At 51.2% G+C, this 21,252-nt stretch overlaps 2 long non-coding RNA genes across 2 annotated transcripts; both read right to left on the bottom strand.

The window, feature by feature from the left end:
* Window positions 1-3,561: 3,561 nt before the first annotated feature.
* LOC119871996 lies at window positions 3,562-9,352 on the bottom strand. The gene is made up of 3 exons (XR_005358839.1): window positions 9,297-9,352; window positions 6,947-7,247; window positions 3,562-3,882 (listed from the first exon to the last, which is right to left on the bottom strand). It is a non-coding gene; the product is annotated as an uncharacterized LOC119871996 (long non-coding RNA).
* A 9,227-nt stretch (window positions 9,353-18,579) lies between these two features.
* LOC119871798 lies at window positions 18,580-21,055 on the bottom strand. The gene is made up of 2 exons (XR_005359154.1): window positions 20,481-21,055; window positions 18,580-18,761 (listed from the first exon to the last, which is right to left on the bottom strand). It is a non-coding gene; the product is annotated as an uncharacterized LOC119871798 (long non-coding RNA).
* Window positions 21,056-21,252: the final 197 nt, after the last annotated feature.

Below are 21,252 nucleotides of genomic sequence, written 5' to 3'. Positions count from 1 at the left end.
CTCTTCTCAGCCTATGACCTGGGGCTGGGCCCTGTGTGCTCTGGGCTCTGATGAGGTAGGAGAGATCCTTTTGCATTTTCCCAGCAGTTACTCTGCCCCTGGCATGTGCTGGGCAAGTGAAAGGCATAGAGCTGGAGATGATTTCTCTACCCTAGGGGAGCTTAGAGCTCAGCTGCCCAAGGGGACTCAGACTGTCTGAAAGCCACTGTGTGCACTGCCAGATGGCAGATAAAGTCTGGAGGTGAATGTGGGCGGGCCTTCTGGGAGGTACTTACCTGTGCAGGTCCTGGGGGTGGGGTGAAGAATTCAGCATCATTCCCACCACCCCACATCACTCTTTTCGCTGAACTCACAGCGCTTACCTGAATTTACCTGACTTCTTTGAATATCTGCTTTTATCTGGCTCCACCCCGTCATGTAAGATAAGTGAAAGGAAGTCCACTGCATTTAGAACAGGGTCTGGAGCCAGCTGGAGCTCTTTATTTATTTTTTTAAAATTTCCTTTTCCTTTTTTTTTTTTTTTAAGATTTTTCTTATTTATTCGTGAGAGACACACACAGAGAGAGAGGCAGAGACCCAGGCAGAGGGAGAAGCAGGCTCCATGCAGGGAGCCCGATGCAGGACTCGATCTCTGGTCTCCAGGATCATGCCCTAAGCTGAAGGTGGCGCTAAACCGCTGAGCCACCCGGGCTGCACTGGAGCTCTTTAAATAGTGGAAGGAATGGGACACCTGGGTGGCTCAGTGGTGGAGCGTCTGCCTTAGGCTCAGATTGTGATCCCAGAGTCCCAGGATGGAGTCCCACGTCGGGCTCCCCGCAGTGAGCCTGCTTCTCCCTCTGCCTGTGTCTCTGCCTCTCTCTCTGTGTCTCTCATGATTAAATAAATAAATAAATAAATAAATAGATAGATAAATAAATAAATAATGGAAGGAAGGTAGAAAGGGAGGAAGAGAATCAACCTGGCAGGTCCAGGAAGATGGGGCCAAGCTTTGAGGGCCAAGGTGAGGAATGAGGCGCCCGAGCACAACCCTAGTGGAGAACCACTGGGTTTGCAAGCAGGACACTGATGAGAACAGACCCACAGGCCCCTGGGCCAGCTATTGAAAGTGCAAAATTCCTTTGACTGTGCAGCATCTGGGTTTTAGAGGCAGCTCACTGGTAGGTAAGCTATATAGTAACAGGATCCCAGTATATGACCTTAGCACTAGTTTATACACAGACCTATTATGGCATTATGGCTGATGGTGTAGGGGTGGGCCAGACAGACCAGATCGTCAATAAACAAGACAAGCTCAGATCATCTTCTCTCTCTTGGCTCCTGAGACCAGGCAACAAGAACCAATCTTAGAGGAGGGCAGGTTATAAGGCAAAAGTCTTATCTTGGAGAAAACACATTTATACGGAGCAGCCACTTGGGTGCCTTTATCTAGAGCACACGAGGAGTAGGGGTGCACGTGCCCAAAAAGGAAGTGTGTTAATCACTCACCCTGTCCTGGGAAGTTCTGAGTGGAGACTAAGCCAGTGCCCAGGGCTCACTGCTGCTAGGGAATAGCTCCCTCAAGTTCAGGGCCGAAGGGTAGGTGGGAGCTGAAAGAGAAGCCCTTGTGAGCTAGCTACCTGCCCGCTTTCCCGCTTTCCCGAGGCAGGATGTTAGGGGATGGTTTTCTTTTGTAAAATTTGTCCTGTTGGAGGGAGGGTTTTTTTAAAAAGATTTTATTTATTTATTCATGAGAGACACAGAGAGAGAGAGAGAGGAACAGAGACACAGGCAGAGGGAGAAGCAGCCTCCATGCAGGGAGCCCTATGTGGGACTTGATCCGGGGACTCCAGGATCATGCCCTGGGCTGAAGGCTGAAGGCGGCGCTAAACCACTGAGCCCCCCGGGGATCCCTGGAGGGAGGTTTTATGTCAGCCAACACCCCTAGGGAGGCCTGGAGGTGCGGGTGGGCACTCCCCGGCATCCAGCACATTAGCCTACTGTGTGGTGTGTGCCGAGCTCCCTGATACCACCCCTCGCACCCCAGCTGGAGCCCTCTGAAGACTCCCAGTCCTAGAGCAGGGAGCTCCAGGACCCACAGAGAGGCTGCAGGGGGAGGCAGAGGCCTGGCCGTGGGCCGGAGGCGGGATCCTGCCTTCTGGTCTTACCTCCCAGGACACCACCAGAGCAGAGCATCTGGTATCTGCTGCAGCCAGGTGGAGTCGGGTGCCCTGGGGCTCCAGGATGGAGGGGTAGAGCAGCAGAAGGGACCCCATCGGAGAGACGGAGTGGTGGGGGGGCACAAGCTGTGGACTCTGAGAATCGAACACCAGCCCCGCCTCTGCCGCTGGCCAGCTCTGCTTCCTTGGGCAGGTCACTCTCACTTTCTGCACCCCAGTGTCCGCATCTGTGAAATGGAGCCAACCATCACCGGACTGCCTGCTTCAGAGGGAAGCCACGGGGATCAGATAAGGCAGGAGACAGGAGCTTGTGCAGCACACCTGGGGAAGGTGCCATTCCCTCCTTTCCTGGAGGCAGGGAAGTGGCAGCGGCAGGGAATAGAAACCCACCCCCCCCCACTCTTGTTTCCCCGACTGCTGGGCCTGAGTTCCAGCCCCATCGCTCCAGCTAGGAGCTAGGTAGCCAGGAACCAGACATCTCTGCTCTCCGGGCCTTAGGGGTCTCATCTTTAACCTGGGAGATGGGAAGTGGCCGATGCTGAGTGATTGCTAAGCTCTGCACTTGCTCCCCAGTGGCTCCATCCCCAGACTCCAGGGTCTGAATTATCTCCTCTGCCCCATTTGAACCCTCAGCTGAAAGGAGGCTGGGGAAGGGGGGGACCGGGCTCCCCATGAACCCTCTGACTGGCTGGCAGCTGAGAATGGCTGTAGATGGGCACACAGCATGGGACTCACCAAGTGCCAGGAAGAGCAAAGGACCCAAATTGAGCCTACAACCGCTCCTTATACAGAAGGGCGGGGGGTGGCGCTGGGGGTGCCACAGGGGAGGCTCATGTACCCCCCTGGCTCCTCATCCTTTCTTCTGCAGCGCCTTCCATGTCATTCATGCACCTGCTTCGTCAGCAACCCTTTGTAGAGCCGCTGCTATGTGCCAGGCACCATTCCGGGGGTTGGGAATCCAGAAGTGTGTTCACAGCCTTGTGGGGGGTGTGGGGGGACGAGAGAGGTGGTAAACAGATGGCTCCACCCGGCGTGAGCAGCGCTGGGAGAGCGGCCTGCACCCAGGAGGCAGACCTGCGCCCAGCCAAGGAGGACAGCTCTCTCCTTCAACACACCAGTCAGCTTGCAGAGATGATAGGAAATACAGAAATTGCTCAGTGCCCCACAGCTTAGGGGGTGGTAAAGAAAAAAAAAAAAAAAAACGCCCAAGAGAAAGGTTACCGGGTGGGATAATTAATGTTTTGCTAAGGAGGAAAAATATTAGTGTGTGTTGCTCAGCATGCAAACACCTCAACTAACAAACCACTCAGAGAAAACAAGTAGAACCACAGGATTTTTCTCACAAAGACTTTTTTTTTTTTTTTTTTTTAAAGAAAAGAAAAAGACAGCAGTCACAGATGTACCTCCTTTGTGGCTGAAAGAACATTCCCCACCTGGTGAGGAAAGCAGGGCCCAGCCCTGGAAAGAGACTTGCTGCTGTTCTCTCCTGGGGGAAGGCCTATCGCAGGCAAACCCCGCTCCCCAGCCCCTGACCCGGGCCTGCCTTTTCATTTCAAGGTACTCAGTCTCAGTTCTGGAGGTGAGGGGTGCTTTGCTGGGTATGTGAGCGAACAGAGATTTCTAACTCCCGAGGGTGTATAGAGCAGGTGCTACTTTCAGACACCTGCTCCTTAAACTTGATGGGGAAGGTTGCGTTGCCTACAGCTCAGGTTCACAGTCGAAGGACCTGATGAATAGGAAAAGACACAGAGTTATGTTTGTTTCTACTAATGTGAACTGGTAAGTATGTATTCAGAATCTTCAGGGGGATAAGGCGGCTCAGATGAGCCTCTTTCCAAATTGATGCCACAGCTTGACAGAGGATGGCAATTCATGCTAAGAAAACCCACCAGAACCAGGGTCATGTCTGCTGCTCTTCCCCTTATGCCATTTCAGGCCATCACCCCTCAGGGGGACGGCTCTCCAACTGGACCCAGGCCTCAAGAGACAAAAGTTCAGGAAGGGGCCAGAATGTTCAGGGCGCTGGGGCCTAAGGGAAAATCTGTAAGACAGGAGAGGGGGTCATCACTGCAGGTGGCAAAGTGACCTTGAACTCCCCCTTCCCTCCCTGACTGCAACCAGATCTGGCCCCAGGGTCCAGGCAGGGGGCAAGTCCTCAGCTCTGTGAGGGCCAGAGATGCTCAGGCTCCCCTTCCCCTCACTGGGACAGGGTCGTCTGGCTCTTGCCAACCAGCTGGAGCATGGGTGACCTTCGTGTGCCCTGGGGAGATGCAGAGCCAGCAGTCCCCACCACACAGGGCCCTAGGGAGGAGATTCGGGGTTTGCTGCTGTGGCTGCCGCTGGCCCAGGCTGGAGGTGTTTGCGGCTCTGGCTCCAGGATCCGTGGCCAGCCTGAGGTCTCCTTCCACCCGAGCTGCCTGCTGCCCCCTTGGCCGCCAGAGACCAACACATATGGCCACTGTTCCCCGCCCCCTTGCGTCCCCCACCTGCACCTGACTCATGAGCGCCCCTCCCATGGGTGCTCACATCCCTGCCTGAACGTGGTCTTAAACCCCACAGGTCAGGGTCAAGGGTCTTCCCCACTTCCCATACAGTGGGAAGAGGGCATCCTCAAAGTCACCGTGGATCTGAGTGAGAGTCCCAGCTTTGCCAGATACGACTTGGTCTGGACTTCTTTAACCTTTCCTCAATGATTAAAAACCAAAAATGTTTATTTCATAGATTTATTAAATGAAGCAATGTAGAAAGAAAGAAAGAAGAAAGAAAGAAGAAAGAAAGAAAGAAAGAAAGAAAGAAAGAAAGAAAGAAAGAGCATCCCGCTGATGTTAGCTCCCTTCTTCTGCCTGAAGTTCCCAGGAAATGCATCTCAGAAATACTGGGGTGCTGCTGGGATGACCGCCCCCCACCCCGTGTGGGGACAGAAGGAAGTGGGACTGGGCCAAGCCCACCAGCGGGGCCTTCTGGAGCTGAGTGGCCTGCAGAGATGTCCCACCCGTGGCAAGGGGCCCAGCCTCATACTCCACGTCAACCTGTCTTTAGATGGAAACTATCCCCCCCGCCCCCCACCCCAGTTCGGGAGGAGTCCTAACGTTCGGCCACACAGCTCCCTCCAGCTGAGGTGGTTCTGCAGGCCCAGAGCTGTGAGCCTCCCAACCAGGGCCTCCAGCCTGGAGGGGGGCTCTGGGCCCTGCACCCCAGCACCCACGACTACAGACTACAGCCTCCCGCCTCTCTCTTCCTACCCCGAGCATAACATCAGTTTCCAAGAGGGAGTTAAATTCCCTTGTAGGAGAGAAGCCGAATGGGAATGAGCAGCCGGCCATTCCTGCTGGGGCCCAATTCTTACTTAGGTGTGCTGCTTTGGGCAAGTTCTTTCATTTCTTTTTACTCCCATTTTTCTCATTTTTACTTTTTCAAAGGTTTATTTATTGATCTCAGGGTCCTGGGATCGATCCCCACATCAGGCTCCCTGCTCAGCTGGGAGCCTGCTTCTCCCTCTCCTTCTGCTTGTGCTGTCACTATCTCTGTCTCTGTCTCTCTCTCTCAAATAAATAAATCTTTAAAAAAAAAAAAAACAAAGATTGATTGATTTGAAGGAAGGAGGGACAGAGGCAGAGGGAGGGAGGGAATCACCAGCAGACTCCCTACTGAGTGCAGAGCCTGACACAGGGCTCTATCCCAGACCCCAAGACCACTGGGTACATGAGGGACCTGAGCCAAAATCAAGGGTCAGATGCTCAACTGACTGAGCCACCCAGGTGCCTCGTACCCTCATATTTGTCATTTTTAAAAAAGATTTTATTTATTTATTCATGAGAGACATACAGAGAGAGGCAGACACATAGGCAGAGGGAGAAGCAGGCTCCTCTTGGGACTCCATCCCAGGACCCCAGGATCACAGCCTGAGCCGAAGGTAGACACTCAACCACTGAGGTGCCCCATATTTGTCATTTTTAAATTGGATCTAATAACCTCTCTGCCTTCCTCTTGGGGTTGTGGGAAGCACAAAATACTGTAATGCAAATGGTGGAGTGCTGTAAAAGCTGCAGCACTAGGGTCACATTGTGAGCACACACACCATAAATTCAAAGTCAGCCCCTATTCCAGTAATTCTTTCTTGTGCCCCCACGAGTTCATCCCTTCCTGTTGCAGGCCATGTGTCATTTCGTGGGGGTGAAGAAAATGGATCACCATAGCCACGGCACCCCCAGAGGGCCTGGACGCCACTAATTGCAGGATGGGAAGTGGGGTTGGTGTGCAGGCAGCAGGTCCTGAGCCCCTGGACACTGTCCCTGGAGGGGGGTTTGGCCTCGGGCCTGGCTTTCTCAAGAGATTGAAGAACAGTACAGGGGTGCCCAGAAAGGAGATGGCAGGTGCGGGGCATTAGGGTGCTTCTCGTGAGCCAGGCTTTGCATGTGGGTGAGTCAGGTCCTGCTGGTGAAGCCGGCGGCCCTCCTGGCCCTCCCTCACCTCACCCCTGCTCCTGACCCTCAGGAAGTCTGGGAGGCCACATTCACCCACCATCAGCCTCCCTCCCTGGCAGTGAGATGTGCCCCAGAAGCACCTTTAAATCAGCAGGGCCGCCTGTACCCGCTCTGCGTCCAGCTGGCCCCCTGCAGACGTGAATCATCCTTCCTTCCCCAAGCCCAGCGTCATTTCTGGGTTTCAGGAGCCTGACTGTCCCGCCTTTCCTTTCAACTTATCATCATGCTAAACGGCTCTTCTAGACCATTCCACCCAATTTAATTCCTGCTTTTTTCTCTATCCCCCCACCCTCCCTTATCACTAACCTTTTTTTTGGTGGGAAGGAGTGAGCGAGGCCCTCAGGAAGTTGAATTTGCAACCCCAGTGCGCTCTGCGGCCGGGGAGCTCTCAGAAGGCTCAGAACACATGTTCCACTGGAGGACCCAGGCCAGCTCCGTGAGCACCTGTGGATGCTGGCCTCTGAGGCTCCCAGGTGACTCGGAAGCATGTGCAGTGGCATCTTGGAGTTGGCCTCACCTTCCCATTCACCTGAGCAGCAGTAACAGGAAAGGGAGCCTGAATTCTGGCAAGACCCCTCTCGCCAGCAGCGTCGGCATCACCTGAGAACTGATTAGAAATGCCCTTCTTGGACCCCACCTCGGACCTGCTGAAACAGAACTCTGGCAAGAGCCCCCTCACCCCCTCTGTCATTTCACAGGCCCTCCAGGTCATTCTGATGCCCGTGAAAGAGGAACATGCAGGAATTCCCCAGCCCACTCTTTCTCCTTCACTCAACCTTCAGGCAAGCCTGGTGGCTTTGACCCTTCCTCAGAATGGAGCACCCCCCACCCCACCCCCACCCCACTCCCCTGTCTATAAAGCAAAGAGGTTGAATGTGACCTCCCAGCAGAGTGTCCCGTTGTGGGTGGGGAGGAGGGAGTCCAGAAGGATTCCAGAGGAAGGTTCTGGAATGACACCCATTATTCATAGAGACCCTGTAGGGCTTGAGCCCTACAGACCCCAGGGCTAAGGCGTGATGCTACTGTATGCAGTACCATCCAAGCCAGAGTCAACCTCTTAACAACTACTTCATATCCCAGGGAAAAAAAACCCAAAGTCTTGGGAGAAAAACAACAACAATACAAAATTAGTAACTTGCCCAAGGGGTCTCAGCAAATTACTGGCTGAACCAGACTCAGGCAGCAGGGAATGGATGTGAAAGAAATACCAGCCTCTGGGGTTACAGGGATTTGTGGATTCTTTTAGTCATTCGACAAACAGCACCTTCAGACAGCCACACACTGCCACAGGTTTACCTACACCAAGCCCCTGTGGTATGATGACTGTTTCCATTTTTCTGCCGAAAAGCATAGGCTTCCAAAGGTACCCTCGCCCACCCCCCCAAGACCTACAACAAGTCTCTGGGTCAGGATTTGAAGCCGGGTCAGGATTTGAAGCCCGGTGGCCAGCTCTAAGCCCAGTGTTTGGCCACCAGCTTATCTTTCCCATGAAATAATTCTTTTTTTTTTTTAACCCATGAAATAATTCTAACAGCTAATGCCAGCTGCTCCTCTTACCATCGAGAAAGCTGGTGAACAGTGATCTGTCCCCAACAGTGCCTCCCCCCCCCACCCCTGCAGGGACATAAGCCAGCTCTGCTGCCAGCACCAGGCTCAGCCCGAGAATGTGCAGAAAGGGCAGAGGAGAAAAAACCAGAGGGAGGGCTTTGGCTGTGCCCTTGGCTAGATTTGAGCCTGCCTCAAGACCTCCACCTCACTCCCTGAACCTGGAGCCCCTCCCCACCCCCATTTCAGTGGAGGCTGTGGGCAGGGCCCCACCATTAGTTGCAGACACCACGTCTCCTCTGTTTATGGGGTTTTCTCTTTGCTTCTGTGGTTCTCCCTGGATGAATGCCCCCTTCCCCTGATTTACAGCATCTTCCTGCGGTGGGGTTGATGTCACTTTAATGAGAGTTACAGCTGCCTTCAACAGTGAGTGCCACATTCTAATTTACTGTCTGGTCTCCAGGAGCCCAGCAGGACTTCTCTGGTGGGGAGGGGTGGCCTCGCTCCCTGGCCTAGGGAGTGGGGTGGAGGCCCCCTCCCCGGCCCCCCAGGGACTTGGCGTCTCCCCCTTGTGCCTGCAGACTGCCAGCCCCAGCTCTGAACCAGGGCTTCTGGCCCCTTGGCAAAGCTTGAGCAACAGGGAATGGTCAGAATCCGGACCACAGGGAGGGATAGGGGCCTTGTGCAGGCTTTACCCCAACACCAGAGGTTTGGGAAAAGAGATGTCTCAGCTCTCCGACCCCTTCCTCCCCTCCCCACCGTGAGAACGAAAGTTCTGAACTGGAGAAGGGTGGGGGTGCACAGAAGAAGGTGGAGGCCTTCACAGAAAGCCTGTTGTTCCCTAGTTGAATCCAGATGTGGACGGCAGGGTGGGGGGAGGAGGTGGGAGGGTGTGCTGGAGGCCGCCTGGGGGAGGAGGGCGAGGAGGAGGGGAAACGGGGAGCAGGAGTGCCCCTGAGATGCCCTGGAATTATTTCTGGATTTCAGTGCCTCTCCCTGGGGTCTCTGAGCGTCACTCCAAACTGGCCTGCATAGTCCCTAATGAATAAATATGGGGCAATGTTGCCAGAGGCTCAAACACCTACAGAAAAACTGCGGGGCCGGCACTCACCAGGTAGCTCTCCCTGTGCAGCCAAGACCTCCCGCTCCGTGGACTTTCCCCTCTGCTCACACCTCTGCCCCCTGCCCGGCTGTGGAGGTGAATACCCGGCCCTGACCAGGAGGCAGGGGTGTGGAGTGGGAGCCCAGGGCACTGAATGCGGCACTTCATTTAGTTCTCGCCACGACCTGATGATATAGGAATTATTACACCCATTTCTGATGAAGAACCGGGGCTCTAAGTCTCAGCGGTTGCTCACTTACCCAAAGTCCCACGGCTAGAAAGTGGTAGAGGCACAGCTCAAACTTGGGGCTGCCTCTACTGTCCCTGCTGTACTACCCAACCCCGGGGCTGCAGCATTTGCCCACAGAGGTGGGCCAACACCATCAACTATCCAGAGACACCCCCCCCCCCAGTTTCTAGAAATCTGGTGTCAGTTCCAAGTTACCCCAGAGTCATGCTGGAGACAGGCTCCTAGGGCAAGACCCTGGCCCTGTATGTATGATGCCCCAGCTGCTTAACCCACCCTCACACTCTTCCGGGAGGCAGGAGGCATCTCCCCAGCAGGGAGACCAACTCTGCCCTAGGGGGTACAGGGTGTTGATTGTCCTATAGGTTCTTGACCCTGAAGAGGGGAAGGACCTGTCCCTGCCCTACCCCACCCGCCCTGTGGCGGCACCCTTTGCAGGAATAGGAAGTGCATGATCACATCCAAAGTCACAGCTAGGAGAGGGATCTAAAGGCCACAGCAGTATGGACATCTCCCTCTGCCAGCCCGTCTGTGGGACCCAACAGAGAGTGAACGTCTGTCTGGCTGTGGGCAAGAGGCAGTGGCTAGGGTGGGAACCCAGAGGGCTGTGAGTGTGGAAGCCCTGGAATGCAAGAGCAGGGGCTCAGACTTCAGAGTCAGATGGCTCCGGGTTGAGCCCCCTTGTGACCTTGGACTAGCTATTTGACCTTGGACAGAACACTGTATCTCACTGTGCTCCTCTGTAAAATTGGGGATGTCTTAGTACCTATCTCCTGGAGTACAAGTGGGTATTAAGTGGGATGCCATATGTAAAGCCTCTGGGCCAGTGCCTGCCATGTGGAGTGCTCAAGAAATGTTAGCTGTTAGGGCTGCCTGGGTGGCTCAGTGGTTGGGCGTCTGCCTTTGGCTCAGGGTGTGATCCTGGAGTCCCAGGATCCAGTCCCATGTTGGGCTCCCTGCGTGGAGCCTGCTTCTCTTTCTGCCTGTGTCTCTGCCTCTCTGTATGTGTCTCTCATTAATAAATACATAAAATCTTTAAAAAAATTATATTGTTCTAGATCCCATTTCCCATGCCACTGCCAAAGCCAGTCCCAGTCTCCTTATGCTTGCTTGGGAGGAAAGATCCTTTTGGATTGAAACCATTCAGTTTCTCCAGGACTCCCCAAACCTCTCATTCCAGGGACCCAAGGGACCATGGAGGCATTAATTAGCAAAGCCTCAGGACAGGCCCGGGCGGCGAGGGAGCCTTGTTGACGTTAATTGGTACTATCAGATCTTTGCCCAGCGAGGACGGAGCAGTGCAGGCTGAGACAGGGTCTCTGCCGTTGGGGTTCACAATCTGCCCGAGACTGCACCCCTGGTGCCCAGGCTGTGGTGGGCGGATAGGGCGGGCAGCTCTTCCCTCCCTCTCCCTCACAGGGCTGGCAGGGGAAGGAGGGCAAGGGGAACAAAGGAAGAGGGAAGGTTGGGACCATGTTTTCAGGCCAACCAACACTCTTTGAGTGCAGGCACAGTGCCGGGACCTCAGGCGTACCAATGGCAAGGGCTAGGAAAGATGCCAGGATCTAGCAATGGCTCTCAACTTGTTTAATGAGCCCAGGAAGCCTGTTTAAAATGCACAGTCCCAGGCAATGCCCTCGGTGGCCCAGGTGCAGGGGTCTATATTTTTAACCCAAAGGATTCTAATGAGGCTGGTCTATAGGAACACACTTTAGACATCAGAACACTGATGTTCAGTATTAGTGCAAAGCCAAGCACATTGTAGGTAATGGTAAATGCTGACTGATGGAATGAATGAATGAATGAATGAATGAGCCAAATAGAAAGACTATGAATGGTTCTGTTGGGTCTAAGCCAAAGGTCTGCCCTCCCCTACGAATTCCCTCCCTCAGGGAAGAGGTGGATTCTTCATCTCTGGTTCACTCCCTTTTGTGGTTGGGACCAGACTTTTCCCACTCAAGTTGCAAGTTGCTAAGTTCAAAGAAAGGTTCTAGAACACACTATCCCATCTCAAATCTATCCGGAGACATAGGAATCCCCGAGGATTCTAATACCAGAGAAGTATGAACACACAGGTTTGCTTCTAATTTCCAGAGCTCCCGACCCTGAAGTTACCCAAGGTAAGGATCCCTGCTGGGATGTCCTTTGATCTGTGAGTCATTGTTGACAGCAGGGACAAAGGGGAGGGGAGGACCAGGTGGAGGGTCTGGGCCAAAGCTGGGAGTGGCCAGGGCTCTTGCCCAGGAAGCCAGGGTTTGGCTTGGGTTTCTTGGCTCCCTAGTCCTTCTCCAGGGGAGCTCAGGTGTCACTTGGGCAGCAGGTTCGAGTTGGGGGTCTGAGGGACAGGAAGCTGCAGAGGTGACCCCAGAGGGTTACAAAGTGACACTCCACACTCACTCCGGGACCAGAGGACAAGGAAGGCAGCAAAGGAAGGGGAGAGTAAAAAGCTCTACTGGACTCCATTTGGGGTAGGCACTGGGCTCCTGGCACACCACCTTACATGCTGGCGCTGCTACAGATGCTGTTGTAAAAATTAATATCTCTATTTTATACAGGAGGGAGCATACTACATGCGGGCAGGCCCGGCATTGGCCCAGTTGCACACAGCCAGTAGATGGTAGGGCCGAGATTTCAGGTTCAGACCCCACAAACACCAAAGCCGGGATTACACTCACACACCTCCAATCTAGGGGACTGGGACAGGCTCAAACTGCAAACCCACTGGCTGCCAGGGGGGACAGTTTTGGTTCTCTGTCCTCCTCTGTTGCCACCACAAATCCTTCTGCATGTCTACTTCTGTTATTTGCAGGAAGTGATAGAGAAGTTCCTCGTGGGCTGTGAGAGCCAGATCCTTCCCCTCTGCCCTCACCCTGATGGCCCGGCCCCTCTCACCTCAACCTCACCCAGGGTCTTGGGTTTAAAAGCTGCTCTGGTCTTCTCTGACTCTTCAAGACCATGGGAGCCAGCCACAAGGACAGAGAGGGGCTTTCAGGCCTCCCAGCTTCTAGGAGGCAGAAAATAGTTAAAACAAACAAACAAACACCTAAGAACTGTGTAGCTGATACAGACCCAGAGACATTTAGAAGGGACAGGAGGCAGAGCCCAAAGCCCAAGACCTTGGAGTTAGACTTGGGCTGTAGGTCTGGCCCTACTCCTTTCTGGCATGACCTTGGGCAAGTGTCTTCACTTCTCTGAGTTTCAATTTCCTCCCATATTAAATGAGTAATAATAACTGCCTCCCAGAGGTATTAGAAGAATTAAGTAAGGAGATGAACCCAGAGACCCCAGGCTCCCAGCAAGCAACCCGTGCACAGTCACGCAGGCAGCTTTTCATTGCTTCATTTTTAATCAGTAGGGTATTGGGCTGGGGGGAGGGAAGTACTTTGAAATTCCAAATAGGAAACAAATATAATAAGGAATAATTTTTATAAGCTGGGGTTGAGTGGACTCTCTTCTCATTTGTAAAATGGAAATCATAGTAGTACCTACCTCAGAGGGTTGCTTGGGATTTCATGAGAATTCACAAAAAGCCCAGGACATTGTCCAGCAGAATATTAGCATATGGAAATGATTCATGATTCCTGTTACGCATCACACTCTCCTGATTTGCACAGGGACACCCTATACAGGCAAGAAAAACTGTCCACCCTTCTGAGAACAAAGTGGAAAGCTTAAATTCAAGGAGATTTGTATTGTGCATTGGATAGAACTTTCTATCCAAGTTGCAGCTTGTGTGTAATTAAGTCCCCTCTGGACATTCTAGGGTCTTTTCCCTTCACAGACATGAAAAGAGAAATGGAACACTCTGTCTCAGGGGCTGCTAGATAGGACCCTGGCTAGAGGCCGGACTTCAAGTTTATGTCCAGTGAGCCAACCTTTACAAAATGCATTGTTGTTATTCATATTATATCGATGCGTATATGAATCATATTCTGATCTACTTCTAAATCTATTCTGCAAGATAATATAGTATAAAAATAATAACAAATGACTAGAGTGAGCTATCAACTATTTAGACCATGGCATGTTCTAGAACTATTAGAAATAGCATGTGAACCAAGTCAATATATGAATATCCTCGTATGAAGTAATGCTGAGAAAAACAGAATAGGAAATAGCATAAAGTGTTAACTTCATAAAAGCCGCAAAAGCTCAAAAGAGCATTTAGAATGAATATCAATCAGGTTTTATTTTCTCTCTAGCCTAAGGCCATTATATACATTTAAAAATATATATGGCATGGGATGATAGGTGAGTTTAAGGTAGTGGAAATACTCTGTTTAATACTGTAATGGTGGATACATGTTATTATACATTTGTCAAAACCCATGGAATGTATGACACAAAGCATAAGCCATAACGTGAACTATAGACTGATGATAATGATGTGTCAGGACAGGGTCATGATTGTCGCAAAAGCCTCTTTACTTTGTATTTGCTTTTAAAGTTGTATTTGTTCACCTACCAGTGTTTATGAAATCCTATTTCTTGGGATGCTTTTTCTATAATAAAATATCTTCATTTTTTTTCTGGTGCGGGACATTGATAATGCAGGAAGCTGTGTGTATGCTGGGGCAAGGGATAGATGATATTGGGGGGTGCTCTATTTTCTTTTGCTTTTTTATTTTTTTTAATTTTTTTTAAATTTTTATTTATTTATGATAGTCATCACACACACAGAGAGAGAGAGAGAGGCAGAGACATAGGCAGAGGGAGAAGCAGGCTCCATGCACCGGGAGCCCGACGTGGGATTCAATCCCAGATCTCCAGGATCACGCCCTGGGCCAAAGGCAGGTGCCAAACCGCTGTGCCACCAAAGGATCCCTCTTTTGCTTTTTTAAAGTGGGCTCCATCCCCCACATAGAGCCCAACTTGGATCCTGAACTCATGACCCTATGATCAAGACCTAAGCTGATGAGGTGGCTGGGTGGCTCAGTCAAAGTGTCCAACTCTTGATCTTGGCTGAGGTCCCTATCTCAGGGTTGTGAGTTCAAGTCTCATGTTGGGCTCTACACAGGGTATGTGGAGTTACTTTAAAAGAAGAAGAAGGGATCCCTGGGTTGCGCAGTGGTTTGGCGCCTGCCTTTGGCCCAGGGCGTGATCCTGGAGACCCGGGATCGAATCCCACATCGGGATCCCGGTGCATGGAGCCTGCTTCTCCCTCTGCCTGTGTCTCTGCCTCTCTCTCTCTGTGACTATCATAAATAAATAAAAATTTAAAAAAAATAAAAATAAAAGAAGAAGAAGAAGAAGAAGAAGAAGAAGAAGAAGAAGAAGAAGAAGAAAGAGGAGGAGGAGAAGAAAGAAAAGAAAAGAAGAAAAGAAGAAGAAGAAAGACCCGAGCTGATATCAAGAGTCAGACCCTTAACCAACTGAGCCAGCCAGGTGCCCCAAAAGAGTGCTCAATTTTCTACTCAATTTTGCTACCTAAAATCACTTGAAAAAAACGGAATCTATTAAAACAATCTAAAGCTCTGTTGGGATATGAATTGCTAATGCACTAAACGTACATATTATCATACTGTTTTCCCATCAATAAGCATGCTATCTTTCCATTTGTTCAGAAATGTAAAAATAAATCTTAGAAACAAGAAGTCATGACAGTGATGGTGGTTCTGAGTTTCTGGTTTTGAAGAAAGGGTGTCCCCTTTTCCATCAGATAATGAAGAGATATGATCCCCACCTTTGACCCCTACTGGGACCTGCCCCCCCCCCCCCCGGGTAACCCTAGGCCCTTCCTAGGCCATCCTGTCACAGCCCTGATGATACCATCGGCCAGATGGGAGCCGGAGTACACGGAGATGCTACCCAACAGCAATAGTGACAGGCAAAGCTGATAACTCTGGTCTGAAATGGCCTTTGTCCAGGCCCAGCCTTCTCACACCCAGCTTCCTGATGAGCCAGCAAGACTTCTCATCCCAAGCCATAATGTGTTCATGCACTTTGTAAGAGCAGTAAGGAGCTAGGCTAAAAATCCAACCAATTTTTTTTAAGTAGTTAATTTTCCTTAGGGTTTTCCGTAAAAGAAAGAATATTTAGCCATGAAAAATATAATAAATGCAAGGCACACAACCCTGCCCAGCCCCCTCTTCTTGCTGCAAGCATACTCAGATCTCTGCTGGCGCTGAGGGTGTGGTTCCACAGAGTAGAGGCAAGGCCCCCTCTTCTCTAAGGTCTCGGAGTGCATGCCCTGGTGATGGAATCATCGGGGCGTGAGGAGATGGGATGCCCTCAGGGACACACATGTGTCTGCTATGATCTATACTATACTCTGTGCTTCTTGTGGTTTTCCACGGGTGGGGAGTACTGCTGGCATGTACAAATGGCCTAAGGTCTTCTGTTTTGATGAGGAGGCCCAGCCTATTACCTGGAGGGCCCTATTTCTCCATAGACCACACACCAATAAGATTCTTGAGGGCAGGGACCTGTGCCTCAGATCCTCTTCCCCACGGCAGAGTACCAGATACACAGGCTATAGAAGACCTCATTTTTGAGCATCCTCTGTGTACAAGGCTCAAGAGCTCGAGGTGGTCACAAAGATGGCCCAGATCCAGTCCACCCTGTCTCCAGCAATGAAATAGAAACCCCATGTGGGTCACAGAAGGAGGCCAAGCCCAGCTTCAGAATGCTAGACTTCTTTTTTTTTTTAAGATTTTATTTGTGTATTCATGATAGACAGAGAGAGAGAGAGAGGCAGAGACACAGGCAGAGGGGAAGCAGGCTCCATGCAGGGAGCCCGATATGGGAGTCGATCCTGGGATTCCAGGATCACTCCCTGGGCAGAAGGCAGGCACTTAAACCGCTGAGCCACCCAGGCTGCCCAGAATGCTAGACTTCTAATCTAAGCAGTGCCACTAATAGCTGGCCTCAGTTCTTTTGTATCTTTGGTTCAAACACAAATGCTGTGAAATCATTACAACAAAGGACAGAGGGTGCAGAGCTACCAAAAAAGTAATCTGAGGGCTCCTCCCTCAGTTTCCCAATCTCAGTTCACGTTGCCACCCAACCACTCCAGCCAAATCCAGGAAGTTGTCCTCGATCCTTTTTCTCCCTCACCTCCGAATACAAAGAAATATCGAACTCTATTTCCAAATTCTACTTCCAAATCACAGCTGAAGTCTGACACATCTTCTTTCCATTCCTGCTGCCACCACTGTTGTGCAAGCCACCATTATCACTCATCTGGACAACTACAATCCCCTTCCAAACTCTCTTTTTAAAATGCACATCTGATCATGTCACTGTCTTACAGAATACAGTGACTGCCCACTGCTCTTAGGAAAACAAAGCCCACATCCTGGCACTGCCTGCATCACCTGGCTTCTGCCAAACTCTCCTGTATTACTCGGAGCTGTTCTCCATCCTCATTACTCCTGGTACTTGGCGAAGTTTCCAGGGAGCCCATCACACTCAGGTCCCATACACAAGCTGTTCCCTCTGCCTGGAACCTCATCCCTGCTGACCCATCCTGATTCACTCTTTAAGTCAGTCTAGACATCACTGCCTTCCCAGGCCTCCTGGTCTAGGCTCAGATCCCCTCTAATTCTCCATAGTACCAGCTACAACAATTGTAACTTAAATATTTGTTTTCACACATGTTGTTAAAGCCCATTCCCCTTGCAGCTGTCGGCTCCATCCCAGGATAAGGAATTGCTGCATCTGCCTTATCCCACTGCTGTAACCATAGCATCTAGCACAGTAGTCCTGACTCTACATGAATGGATGGACAACTGGATGGATGGATGGATGGATGGATGGATGGATGGATGGATGGATGGACGAATGGATAGATGAATAGATGGATGGATGGATGGATGGATGGATGGATGGATGGATGGACGAATGGATGGATGGACGAATGGATAGATGAATAGATGGATGGATGGATGGATGGATGGATGGATGGATGGATGGATGGACAAACGGATGGATGGATGGATGGATGGATGGATGGATGGACGAATGGATGGATGAATGGATGGATGGATGGATGGATGGATGGATGGATGGATGGATGAAGGGATAGATGGATAGATGGATGGATGGACCAGTGAGCATCCAGGTAAAGGAGGAAAGGCCTCCTGGAAGAACTAGCATGGAGAAGAAGACAGTTATATTCAGGAGCTCTAGAGTTGTGGGCCTGGAATTGGTGTAAGATGCACCTTCTCTTGCAGCTCTGATCATTCAAGCTTCCTTTTCCTTTCCTGAAAGTCACTGATTCAGCCTAACTCCCTTTAAACTTCTCCTCTGCCAGGTTTTCTGCCTGGAGAGAATGGCTGCTCACCCAGGCCTCTTTCCTTACCATTCTCTACCCTGGCCCGCTGCCTCTCCGGTCCACTTTCCCACCACACCCTTAGATTTATGTAACTGAGTAATTGCGTGATGCTGTAAAGCTAATTTGCACTTCTGCTTGGGCAGTGAAGTGACACGCTTTGCGGCCTTGAGAGGCAAGGTAGAGCAAGCACCCCGCCACATTCCCAGTTCCTCTTCAGACTCAACTCGCAGGTGGCCAGCCCTATCTGCAGCAGCCCAGTAACTGAGAACCCAAGGCAAATGCCAGCCACAGACAGAAACGGAAAGGCAAATCTTTCTACTGTTGCAAAGACAAGCTCCTTATTACATTCTTCTCCTCTCTGGATACAGTGATTGGTTTAGTTTCCCTTTCAAACTTCTACAGGACCCTGTCAGCACCTGTTTTCTCCATCACAGATTGGGAGACGACATGGCATTTCTCTTCCCACCAAATTGAGGCGCTCTAAGACCAAAAAGCAAAGGGGAAACGCCTCCCGATGTCTGGCAGCCCACCTCCCAGGTTGAGAGGTCCCGAGTGATATAAAACCGGAAGACCTTAAAAAAAGAGAATACAGAGAAAAGGTGTTCTTGAATGTATATGTGTGTCTGGAGGGTGAGCCAAGGGAGGAGAGGGTCATGTGCAGGCCACACAGGGATTTAATATTTGATACCATGTGAGAGAAAAAACAGTTTTAAGTAATAACAGCCACCATTTATTGGGCCGTCACTTTGTGCCAAACATATTGCAAAGTGTTTTGTATACAATCTTCCGTTTAATTTTCAAAACAAGCCAGTGGGGTAAGTGTCTATATGCCCATTTTACAGATGGAGGAACAGGCTCACTGAATCACACAGCTCGGGAGTGGCCAAGCTCCAGGATTGAGATCCCGAAGCCCTTGCTTTGAACCACACTACTCGCAACTGCTCTCGTAGGGCTGCAGATCAGAAAGGAAAGGAAATTGGTTTATGGTGGGGCAGAGGGCTTGAGATTAGACATAAAGAATGTTCCGACAATGAGGGCTGTTTGGTCGTAGTCAGGGTAATTAGGCTTGTTAGAGCTCTTCCTCTGAGGGCCTTTACATTTACAAAGAATGGATGCTTCTATGCCTGGCTGGTTTAAGGGACTGCACTCTGTGTTCCCAGCACGGGGGCCAGTCTGTTTGAGTGAACTGACAGCCTGGCTGGGGTACAAGACTACCACACATGAAACCGTTAGATTATAGGACAAGATAGCACAGAATGTGTGCCTGAAGGGGGCTGGTGGAAAGCATGGGCTCCTGGCAGGCACATACTGTTGTGGTTACAAGCAAGGGCTCTGTGGTCAGTCAGACCTGTGTTTGAGTCCCTGCTGGCTTCCCTCCTCGTGTGACCTTGGGTACATTACTTAACCTCTGTAAGCCTCTGTTTCCTAGTCAGTAAAAAAGAAGTTAAGAATAGAACCTATTTTGGACAGTTGCCATGAGAATTAACTAAGATGATACATGCAAAGTGCTTGGCACAGCACTTGGACATCGTAAGGATACAATCAATGGGAGGTGCTATAATAATTGTTATTGTGGGAGTCCAGAGGCCAGAGGGAGAACCACAGGGCAGAGCTGTCAGCAGCTGAGAAAGCCTTTTCTGGGAAACTCCAGTTTTGTTCTGGATCTTGAAGAGTTGTTTGGGTAAAATCCAAAGGGCTGGAGATGGGGGGGGGCGGGGGGTTCACAGGGTGGAGTGAAACTTCAGATTCTTTATCTTAAAAGAAAAATCTAATTTGGTCCATGGTTCAACTACAGGAGGAAGCTCATTAGGGCAAAGGGGTGATAGGGGAGATGAGGTCTTCCGTCTTTGTTTCCAAACCCAGAATTTGAATAGAGGTAAGGACAGCCCCAGAGACCGGAAAAAAAAAAAAAAAAGCCAGACACGCAAGTGCTTTTCTGCTTACTTCTGGGCTGTCATGGGGTGGGGGTGGGGAACATGGCTTGGGGCAGAGCTGGTGATGGATGGGGGGCAGGCCCAGAAACAGGGGAAGTTAGGAAATGTGGGTGATGCTCTAATGACTGTGGGGATTGACTCATATGAGAAGACCCGACTCAAAGGCTACGAGGCGATGAGTAGCCTAACAGGCAGGAGGCCAGTTTTGAGACCCTGGGCATCTCTCTCTTCTTCAGTTTTGCCAGCCCAAGGTGGGAGGGCCTAGGAGAGCAGTCTCTGTGCTAATCCATTATTCTCTGACAGCCGGCCTTATCTCCCCGATGTGAAGATAAACTCCATAGGGACCAGGCTAGTTCCCCAGGAAGGATGTTGTTTGTTTTAGATCCCCTGTGCTCAACCCTCTGTCAAGTACCAACTGTCAGATCCCTTTTATCAAGCCTCACCTGAGCCTTTGTTAAAAATGCAAATTCTCCGTTCTTTTCCCCAGGGAGCCTGTGTGGCTAGATTTAGGGACCCAGGTGTTTGGTTTTTTTCACAAGGGCCCCAAAGTTTCTTTTGAGAAGGCAAATTTGGAAGACACTGAGTTAGATGATCTCTTGAATCCTTCTGAGTCACTCTTCCTGTAAATGTAGGCAGCAGAGTGCAGTAGGAAGAGCCCTGGGTGGGCAGCAAGGACACAGGTTCACAGGGTCGGGGGCTGGGACTGCTGCTCTGACGGTACCTGGCTGTCTGCGTACCTGCTGTTATCTTTGCTGCTAATAAGAACATTGTGCTGGGGTGAACTGCAAAGGGAAGGAGGCCGCAGAGCAGAGGAGTGTCCCCTCGAGGCGAGATCTCAGAAGGGACAGGGGACCTAGAAGCAACAGAAGTGACATGGACATCACAGAACAATAGGTTCTGAGGACCTCCCTGGGGCTTTCTCTTCCATGGAATTGGCAGGACATCTTAGGTCTCAGCAACTCCCACTATACACAGGGGAACGCTTAGGCCCAAAGAATTTTAAAAATGTTCCCAAAGCCCACAGCTAATCAGAGGAAGTAGGAATCCAGATCCCCCTGCCCTCCCGCCAGGTCATTGTTGGGGTGCCGGGCAGGGCAGTCCTATTTCCTCCGGACTAGTGGGAGACAGCCCAGTGGGTCAGGAGCCAGTGTCCCGAATTTGCTGGAATTGCCCCGGATTTGCTCAGCCTTTTACTGGGAGGGCGAGTAGGGGGTCTCGGGAGGCGGACAGGCCGCAGGGCAGGCGCCGAATGAGGCGAGCGAGGGGGACTGCCCTGAAGAGAAAGGCTGCCGCGGGGCTCGCAGAACGTGGCCGAGTCGGCAAGCTGTGTCGCCGGAGGGACCTCAAAGCAGGGCAAGGACCGCAGCTCATCTCTCCAGGCCTCGGGCCGTCAGACGGCTAACGGCGAGGCGAGGTCTGATCCTGATCCTGCAGCAAACTTTTTGGAAATCCGCTGTGTCAGAGAAGCGTAAAGAGCACACAAAACCCCTAGAACACCAAGCGGGATCA

Source organism: Canis lupus, chromosome 5 (assembly GCF_011100685.1).
Source record: "Canis lupus familiaris isolate Mischka breed German Shepherd chromosome 5, alternate assembly UU_Cfam_GSD_1.0, whole genome shotgun sequence".
Lineage (NCBI taxonomy): Eukaryota > Metazoa > Chordata > Mammalia > Carnivora > Canidae > Canis > Canis lupus.
Note: the sequence above shows the minus strand (reverse complement) of the source record. Positions and strands in the feature narration are given on the sequence as shown.